The 10,730-nt window shown below is 38.4% G+C and overlaps 1 protein-coding gene across 1 annotated transcript in view; it reads left to right on the top strand.

Moving 5' to 3' along the window:
* The window catches only part of SLC6A15 (solute carrier family 6 (neutral amino acid transporter), member 15), a 56,755-nt gene that overhangs the window by 8,772 nt on the left and 37,253 nt on the right, over positions 1 to 10,730 (top strand). The window lies entirely within an intron of this gene.

Here is a 10,730-nt window from a genome sequence, read left to right as displayed (position 1 = left end):
AGATGTTCAAGCTGGTTTTAGAAAAGGCAGAGGAACCAGAGATCAAATTACCAACATCCGCTGGATCATTGAAAAAACAAGAAAGTTCCAGAAAAACATCTATTTCTGCTTTATTGACTATACCAAAGCCTTTGACTGTGTGAATCACCATAAACTGTGGAAAATTATAAAAGAGACAGGAATACCAGATCACCTGACCTGCCTCTTGAGAATTCTGTATGCAGGTCAGGAAGCAACATTTAGAACTGGACATGGAACAACAGACTGGTTCCAAATAGGTAAAGGAGTACGTCAAGGCTGTATATTGTCAGCCTGCTTTTTTAACTTATATGCAGAATACATCATGAGAAACGCTGGGCTGGAAGAAGCACAAGCTGGAATCAAGATTGCCAGGAGAAATATCAATAACCTCAGATATGCAGATGACACCACCCTTATGGCAGAAAGTGAAGAGGAACTAAAAAGCCTCTTGATGAAAGTGAAAGAGGAGAGTGAAAATGTTGGCTTAAAGCTCAACATTCAGAAAACGAAGATCATGGCATCCGGTCCCATCATTTCATGGGAAATAGATGGGGAAACAGTGGAAATAGTGTCAGACTTTATTTTTTTGGGCTCCAAAGTCACTTCAGATGGTGATTGCAGCCATGAAATTTAAAGACTCCTACTCCTTGGAAGGAATGTTATGACCAACCTAGATAGCATATTCAAAAGCAGAGACATTACTTTGCCAACAAAGGTCCATCTAGTCAAGGCGATGGTTTTTCCAGTGGTCATGTATGAATGTGAGAGTTGGACTGTGAAGAAAGCTGAGGGCCAAAGAATTGATGCTTTTGAACTGTGGTGTTGGAGTCTTGAGAGTCCCTTGGACTGCAAGGAGATCCAAGTAGTCCATTCTAAAGGAGATCGGTCCTGGGTGTTCATTGGAAGGACTGATGCTGAGGCTGAAATTTCAGCACTTTGGCCACCTCATGCAAAGAGTTGACTTATTGGAAAAGACCCTAATCCTGGGAGGGATTGGGGGCAGGAGGAGAAGGGGACAACGGAGGATGAGATTGCTGGATGGCATCACCGACTCGATGGACATGAGTTTGGTAAACTCCTGGAGTTGGTGATGGACAAAGAGGCCTGGTGTGCTGAGATTCATGGGGTTGAAAAGATTTTGAATTGACTGATCAACTGAACTGAACTGAACTGAACATATGCTATATAGCTAACTATCCTTTTTTATTTTTATTTTTTCTAAGTAGGTTTTTTAAGTAGCTTTCACCTTCTGTTACCTTCTTGGGATTGTAGTGACTTGAAACAATAATGTTTATCTTTTTCATTATTCTCTATGTTCATTGGGCTCAGCTAGCTGCTTTATCTGTTCTAGTTGATATTAACTGGCAATTTAACTTTGACTAGAATGTCAGAATCTTTGTTCTCCTGCCTGTGGGTTTAGCTCAGATGGCTGATACAATTGGTGACTGATTGAATTTATCTTTCTCTCTCTCTCCATGTGGGATTTCTAACAGGGCAGATGGACTTTTTAGTATTGAGTCTGGCTTCCAAGAATTCAAAGCAGAAATTGCCAGGTTTCTTTAGACCTAGCTTTGTAACTAGCATAGGTTCACTTCTGCATTCTAATGGCCAAAGTAAGTTCAAGCCCAGCCCAGAATTAAAAGAAGGAAATAGACTCCATCTTTTAACAAAATGAGTAACAGGGATAATACAGCATTGGGAGGAATTCTTAATGTTTGTTTTTGTTTTCTGTTATAGGAAATATCTAAGATCATACTTGACATTCTAGGATGATGACCATAAAACATGTTAAATGCTTTCAAATTCATTTTTTCCATAAAGCACGAAAATACAAATATATAAATAAATGTAGTACAATGATATATGCCTTTTTTTTTCAGTTGCTGAGTCATGTCCGACTCTTTGCAACCCCTCTTTACAGCATGCCAGCTTCCCCTGTGCTTCACTATTTCCCAGAGTTCGCTTAGATTCATGTCCATTGAGTCAGTGATGCTATTTAACCATCTCATCCTCTCCTGCCCCTTTCTCCTATTGCCTTCAATCTTTCTCAGCATCAGGGTGTTCCAGTGAGTCAACTCTTTGCATCAGGTGGTTAAATTATTGGAGCTTCAGCTTCAGCATTAGTCCTTCCAGTGAATATTCAGGGTTGATTTCCTTTAGGATTGACTGTGTGAAAGTCACCCAGTCGTGTCCAACTTTTTACTATCCCATGGACTGTAGCCTGCCAGGCTCCTCTGTCCCTGGGATTCTCCAGGCAAGAATACTGGAGTGGGTTGCCATTTCCTTCTCCAGGTAGGACTGACTGTTTTGTGCCTATAATAGGCTACTAATAACTCCTAAAAATATGTCTACCTCTTAATTCCTGGTGCTTGTGAATGTTACCATAACTGGAAAAAGAGTCATTGCAGAAATTACCTTCAGATGAAAAGATTATCCCCAAATGTCTAGATGGGCCCTACATGCCTTGCCATTACAAATGTCCATATCTGAAAGAAGCAGAAGGAGATTAGACACACACAGAAGAGGAGGAGACACTGTGAGCACGAAGCTGTACATTGGAGTGGTGTGGCTGTGAGTGAAGTGACAAAGGCCGCTCCAGAAGTTAGAAGAGACCAGGCACAGATTTTCCCCCTAGAGCCTCCTGAGGGAGCGCAGGCCTGCCAACACCTTGATTTTGGTTCATTGAAGCTGATTTTGACTCTCTGGCTTCCAGGAGCTTTGAAAAATTAGATTTCTGTTGTTTCAAGCCACGAAATTTGATTTTGTTACAGAAGCCTCAGGAAATGAATACAGTGTCTAAATCTGAGGTGTCCTGAATATATTAATAAAAGTTTACATGTTCAAAAGACTTTTGTATATTTTTAAAATGTTTAAAGGACTTTTTGAAACAGTTAAGTAAGATATATGATCTGTGCTTGGTTCATGGAAGTCAACAGAAATACATTTCAGTTTCTAGAAATCACTTTACAATTAACTTTGAAATAATTGCAGGCTCACAGGAAGGTGCAAAGGGGAGTCCTGTGTATCCTTCTCCTGGCCTTCCCACTTTATAATCTGATATAAAAGTAGAGTACAATATCAAAACAGCATATTGATACTGGTATAATTCACAGAGCTTTTCCGGATTACACAGCCCTTTTTTTCTATATGTGTGTGTATGTATGTGTAGTTCTTTGCAATTTTATCACATGTATATCCTCATGTAACCCTTATCACCATGAAGACACTAAATGGTACCATTTTACAAGATTCCCTCACGCTCTTTTATAGCACACGCACCTGTCCTGCTGCTGCTAAGTCGCTTCAGTCATGTCCGACTCTGTGCGACCCCATAGACGGCAGCCTATCAGGCTCCACCATCCCTGGGATTCTCCAGGCAAGAACACTGGAGTGGGTTGCCATTTCCTTCTCCAATGCATGGAAGTGAAAAGTGAAAGTGAAGTCGCTCAGTCGTGTCTAACTCTTAGGGACCCCATGGACTGCAGCCCACCAGGCTCCTCCATCCATGGGATTTTCCAGGCAAGAGTACTGGAGTGGGGTGCCATTGCCTTCTCCACCCACCTGTCCTTCCCTACCATAATTCCTAGGAACCCCTGTGGTTCATCTCTGTCATTATTTAATTTTACAAATGCTTTATAAATTGAATCATGAAATATGCATCCTTTTCAGATTGGCTCCCCCCACCATTTTACCCACTCCGGTATTCTTGCCTGGAGAATTGCCAAGGACAGAGGAGCCTGGCAGGCTACAGTCCATGGGGTCACAAAGAGTCGGACATGACTGAGAATAATATTTTCACCACGCCCCTCATTAAGCATCATTTGCTGGAAGTTCATCCAGGGTTTTGCATGTATCGATACTTCTTTCCTTTTTATGGCTGATAGTTCATAATGTGGATGTACTCTGGTTTGTTTAGCCATGCATCCATTGAAGGACACTGGGGTAGTTTCTGTTTGGGGCCATTACGATTAAAGTTTTTTATGAACATTTATTTATAAGTTTCTGCTTGAAAATAAATTTTTATTTCTCTGGGATATACGCCTAAGAATACAAAATGGTAGTCACCCTGGTAACGCTATTATTAGTGCTGAAAGAAACTGGCAGCTATTTTTTTAGAGTAGCTATATTATTTTACATTTCTATTCAGTTCAGTTCAGTTCAGTCACTCAGTCCTGTCCGACTCTTTGCGACACCATGAATCACAGCACGCCAGGCCTCCCTGTCCATCACCAACTCCCGGAGTTCACACAGACTCATGTCCATTGAGTCAGTGATGCCATCCAGCCATCTCATCCTCTGTCGTCCCCTTTTCCTCTTGCCCCCAGTTCCTCCCAGCATCAGAGTCTTTTCCAATGAGTCAACTCTTCTCATGATGTGGCCAAAGTACTGGAGTTTCAGCTTTAGCATCATTCCTTCCAAAGAAATCCCAGGGCTGGTCTCCTTCAGAATGGACTGATTGGATCTCCTTGCAGTCCAAGGGACTCTCAAGAGTCTTCTCCAACACCACAGTTCAAAAGCATCAATTCTTTGGCGCTCAAGCAATGTGTGATTAATCTAGTTTCTTTACATCCTCACAAATTGTTGGTGTCATCATGTATTTATTTATGCCATTCTGATAGATATGTTATAGCCCACCTTTTTGGGTAAAACATATATTAACAAGTTTAAGTTGTTACTTTGTATTTCACTTGTAATAATAGTCTCCTCCTTTTGATTGGTTCTGTGATTTTTTTTGTCATTTTTTTTAATGCATATCTCAGATGCGAGTGCCTTCCTCCTACTTTGGGATTTTTCATATTTTCACTGGAAATATTAATTAGTGTCTACTATAATTTCAAAAGATTTTGTAACAACAGTAGTTAAAAAGTCTTAAAAGAGGGAGCAAGAATTGTGTTGATTGTATGGTGAGTTATATCTATTTTGAGTTAATTCTACAGTGAAATTTTTAGCAAGACTAATAAAGACAAAGGCAGAGAAAATACCTATTATCTATAACAGGGATGCAAATGATATAAGACTACAAATCCTATAGACGTTAAATAATTCTAGGGAATATTTTGAATCACACTGTGCTGCCAATAAATTTGACAATTTAAATAATATAGATTCTTTGAAAAACACAACTAACTGAAACTAAAACAGTGAAAAAAGAAAAGAAAACCTAAGTAGCTATATATCAATAAAATAAATTGAATTTTTGATTTCAAATATTGCAAAAAAGAAAACTCCAGGCCTAGATGGTTTTATTGGTGAGTGCTGCAAATGTTTAGGAAGAAGTAAAACTAATCCTCCATATATTCTCTCAGAAAATAAAAACTCTATTTGAAAACTCTTCTTTAGGGGTCCACAAAAAACAGAGAAGGAAAATATATTGCTTAAGAAAAAAAAATTTTATAGATCCACTTTCCCATGAATATAGTTGAAAAATATCCTTACCAAAACATTAGCAATTTAATTCAATAATATATTAAAAAGGGTAATAAATCTAGACCAAGTATGGTTTATCCCATAATGAAAGGTGTTAAACCAAACAATATAATACTTTACATGAACAGATTAAGAAGTTATGTGATTATCTTAATAAAAGCAGGAAATTATATAACAAAAGTCAACAGTTATGCATGATTCAAAAAAAAAAAAAAAAATCACTGAACTATGACTAAACAGTTAAAGGACCTAATTGGAAAAAAAAAAATCCATCACTAACAGTGTACCTAACAGTAAAATATTGAGTACTTCCCCACTAACATCAGGGCATAGATGAAGAAGTCTGCTCTTAACACTTCTGTTTAAAATTGTGGTAGATGTCCTAGCCAGAAAATAAGTCAAGACAAAGAAATTAAGATAAGCAATGAGAGAAAAAACTATCTATTTACCAATGACATGTATATAAAAATCCTAAATGATCTTTAAAAAATAAAAACTTGATTGGCATTATTGCAGGAAAGAAAGGGCTTCCCCGGTGGCTCAGCAGCAAAGAATTTACCTGCAATGCAGGACCTGCAAGAAATGTGGGTTCCTTCCCTGGGTGGGAAGATCCCCTGGAGGTGGGCATGGCAACCCACTCCAGTATTCTTGCCTAGAGAATCCCATGGACAGAGGAGCCTGGTGGGCTTCAGAGTCAGACACTACTGAGGTGAGTTAGCAGCAGCAGCAACAGGATAGAAACCTTGTATTAAAAAAATCTTTTTTTTTTTTCCGGGATAGAAATTAAAGCAGATACAAGTAAATGGAATGCTATACTAAGTTCATAGATTGGAAAGCTCAATTTTTTTAAGATGTCACTGTTCCCCAAATGGATCTGTAGACTCAGTCAATGTAAACCCATTCAAAATTCCAGCAGACTGTTTTTTGGGATAGAAATTGACAAGCTGATTTCAGAATTTATGTGGAGGGGCAATGAAACAACCTTAAAAAAGGGAAAACATATTTAAAATGGTTAGGGCTGAGAACCACAAATTAAACATTTACTATGTTGATTTTAAAAGGTTTTGAATCTTGTTTTAAGTGTTTAAAATAGATTTTTTTTTCTGAAAAGTTACACATGAAGATATTAAACAATACAAAAACAGGAGAATGAGAAAAATGTAAAGATAAGTCCAAATTAAATACTGTAACATTTCAAACATTTTAATGTATAAGTCTTTACATAGAATAAATAAATGGTAATGACACACCTATTACATTTATAATGGGTGTATTATTTTAATAGGTATATTTACATTTATAATAGGTGATTTAGAATAGTGTCTAATGAGGTTTTTTGTTTGCAAGATACAGAAACTTATGCTGGCTAAGAAAGAAAAAAAGGAATATTGACAGGGTCACAGGGGCTCAAAGAAACAGTGGGGTGCTTGGCAATAAGAAAGGAAAGGGCAAGAATGAGAACAGTTCTGAAAACCAGGAAGCAGGATCCATGACTACTGTAGTAGTTACAGCCTGGGCATAATGCCTTTGGAATTAAGTGAGATGCCAACTTTTTGATCTCTTTGTTCCTGTCCTCAAGATTCAAAATCCAGGGAAAGGAAATCTAAGTGGATAAATGCAGATTATTTTCCAAGTGATAGCAGTACTTCTGTCTTCCCTATACTCATACCTGCTATAGCAAATTTACTTTATTGCTCCTTTCATCAAAACCCGGTTTGTTTATGCTCAAGTCATCCAGACTTAGCTGTGTAACTTGCTTTGGGCAGTGAGACATCAGCAGTTATGACTCAAACAGGCTTTACTAGTGCTTGTGTGCTGAGCCCTTTTGGCTAGAGTTGGCACTCTGAGCTTGTCACGGGAACAGGTTGACACTCTACACATTGGAGAGACCGTGTGTAGGAGGACCAAAGTGCGCTGACTTATAGGTTTAGTGGCTCAGTCATGTCTGACTTTTTGTGATCCCATAGACTGTAGCCCGCCAGGCTCCTCTGTCCATGGGATTCTCCAGTCAAGAATGCTGGAGTGGGTTGCGATGCCCTTTTCCAGGGGATCTTCCCAACCCAGGGATCAAACCTAGGTCTCCCACATTGCAGGCAGATTCTTTACCATCTGAGTCACCAGGGAAGCTGGACTTATAGGCTATCTCCTGCCTCCTGCAGAAGGTGATTTCCACCCTCTTAGACCACCCTCCTCCACTTGAGTTGGGATGGCTACAGTGCAGAAGCAACCCAAGTCAAGTGAAGCAAAGCAACTGACCATCTTAAGCCTAGCGTAAATTGCTAACCCACAAAATCATGAGCAAATACAGTTTTTGTTTGTTAAGCTATTAAATTTTGAGGTAATTTACTATGCAGAGAGAGAAAACTGTGTTTTCTTTCCTTAAAAAAAGGGGGTGTAAAAATACTCGAAACATTGCATTTGCTTTGAACTCACATTAGCCTTAATAGAATAAACTTGTAATATAATATAAACATAAGACGGACTATTATCATGGCTATAAAAGAAAACACAGTACTCTCAATGTGTTGGCATTTATCCAAGCTCTTTATTATTAGCTAACTCAGTATTTCAGCCACGGTCATAAAACCATTAGTGATAGAGTTTGGATTTAAACTCAGTCTATTTCTATATCCTAGATGTAAATGTTTGGCACCAATACATGTCTTTTCATACCAGTAAAATTAATTCCTACAAGATCCCATTAAAAGTAGTAAATAAGAAGGATTATATGAAATCATGAAGAGGTGCAGTCATTAATCCACTTTTGGACCATGAATTTCATATTTACATTTTCTTCTTTTCTGGCCATGCCACACAAAATATGGGATCTTAGTTCCCCGACCAGGGATGGAACCGGTGTCCCCTGCATTGGAAGTACAGAATCTTAACCACTGGATCACCAGTGAAGTCCCTCATATGTAGACAGTATCGTAACTTGCTTTCTGCCATGAAAGATGAACACGTTTCCAAACCTTTCTTTCTTTCTTTCTCCCATTTACATTCCTGATTTTGTTAGTTAGATTATTTTTGGATTTTAATTTTTATTATATTTATATTTTTCTCCCTATAAAATTCCTACGTTTGAACCTTATTTCCTTGTTTAAATTAATGTTTACTCCTATTACTTAACATGGGTCTCTGTCCTGGTTGGCTAAGCTTCACAATCATGTAGCCTGTTCCTCTCCCTCGCCGTAGGGCTCATCAGATCTCTCATGGATTAGACAATTTGCCTGTGACATTTATAATTGAAATATAAAATACTTGAGTGTGAAAACTGAAGAGCAAGTATTTTTTTTTTCTCTTCACTTTTATAGAAGTGACTGAATATCCTGAGAAGTCTTTTTATTTCTCCTTTCTGCTTCTGCTTGAAATCCCTAGGAGTCTTTATCTCAGTAACTTCTCAGTGTAGACATTTCTGCATTACTTTTTGAAATTATTATTATCTAAACATCTGTTATTTCTTTTATTTCGTGTTTCATTAATTTTGTTTCCTGATATACTACGTTTATTTTTTGCTTTTTTTTCCCCTCTCAACTATTATCCCTGTACTCTCAACTACACACCCTGTTTCTTTGTAAAACTCATTCATTCTTAGAAACTAATCTCATAATTACTTAGAAAATAATCTTACCTTTGAATAGGAAGGTTTCTATCTTGTCATACTATGTGATTAAAAAAAACTTAGTGTCATGAAAATGGAGCATTATATGGAGTGACTTGGAGCACTCTGCCTCTTCAATTCAGATTTAATCTCTGGAAGAGTGGTTCTCAGGCTTCCCAAGTGGCGCTAGTGGTAAAGAGCCAATGCAGGAGATTCAAGGGACTTGGGTTCCATCTCTGGGTTGGGAAGATCCCCTGGAGGAGGACATGGGAACTCACTCCAGTAATATTGCCTGGAAATTTCCATGGAGAGGAGCCTGGCGGGCTACAGTCCATGGGGCTGCAAAGAATCAGACAGGACTGAGCATACACAGTGGCTGTTAAATATTTTCAATAGTAAATATTTCAAGCTTTACAATGTATTCAAAGTGATTCAACTTTAGCACAAAATTAGCCATAGGAGATATGTAGATTTGTGGGCATGACTATGTGCCAATAAAATGCTCTTTACAAAATCAGACAGTGGGCTGTATTGGACCCATGGGCAGTATTTTTGACCCAATTCTTTTTTTTTTTTTTTGATCATGTAGTAGTTTTATTTTTAGTTGTTTTTTTTTTTTTTTAAACTTTACATAATTGTATTAGTTTTGCCAAATATCAAAATGAATCCCCACAGGTATACATGTGTTCCCCATCCTGAACCCTCCACCCTCCTCCCTCCCCATACCATCCCTCTGGGTCATCCCAGTGCACTAGCCCCAAGCATCCAGTATCGTGCATCAAACCTGGACTGGCATCTCGTTCCATACATGATATTTTACATGTTTCAATGCCATTCTCCCAAATCTTCCCACCCTCTTCCTCTCCCACAGAGTCCATAAGACTGTTCTATACATCAGTGTCTCTTTTGCTGTCTCCTACACAGGGTTATTGTTACTATCTTTCTAAATTCAATATATATGCGTTAGTATACTGTATTGGTGTTTTTCCTTCTGGCTTACTTCACTCTGTATAATAGGCTCCAGTTTCATCCACCTCATTAGGACTGATTCAAATGTATTCTTTTTAATGGCTGAGTAATACTCCATTGTGTATATGTACCACAGCTTTCTTATCCATTCATCTGCTGAGGGACATCTAGCTTGCTTCCATGTCCTGGCTATTATAAACAGTGCTGCGATGAACATTGGGGTACACGTGTCTCTTTCCCTTCTGGTTTCCTCAGTGTGTATGCCCAGCAGTGGGATTGCTGGATCATAAGGCAGTTCTATTTCCAGTTTTTTAAGGAATCTCCACACTGTTCTCCATAGTGGCTGTACTAGTTTGCATTCCCACCAACAGTGTAAGAGGGTTCCCTTTTCTCCACACCCTCTCCAGCATGTATTATTTGTAGACTTTTGGATTGCAGCCATTCTGACTGGTGTGAAATGGTACCTCATAGTGGTTTTGATTTGCATTTCTCTGATAATGAGTGATGTTGAGCATCTTTTCATGTGTTTGTTAGCCATCTGTATGTCTTCTTTGGAGAAATGTCTATTTAGTTCTTTGGCCCATTTTTTGATTGGGTCATTTATTTTTCTGGAGTTGAGCTGTAGGAGTTGCTTGTATATTTTTGAGATTAGTTGTTTGTCGGTTGCTTCATTTGCTATTATTTTCTCCCATCTGAAGGCTGTCTTTTCACC

Source organism: Bison bison, unplaced genomic scaffold, assembly GCF_000754665.1.
Source record: "Bison bison bison isolate TAMUID 2011002044 unplaced genomic scaffold, Bison_UMD1.0 scf7180017864535, whole genome shotgun sequence".
NCBI lineage: Eukaryota > Metazoa > Chordata > Mammalia > Artiodactyla > Bovidae > Bison > Bison bison.
Note: the sequence above shows the minus strand (reverse complement) of the source record. Positions and strands in the feature narration are given on the sequence as shown.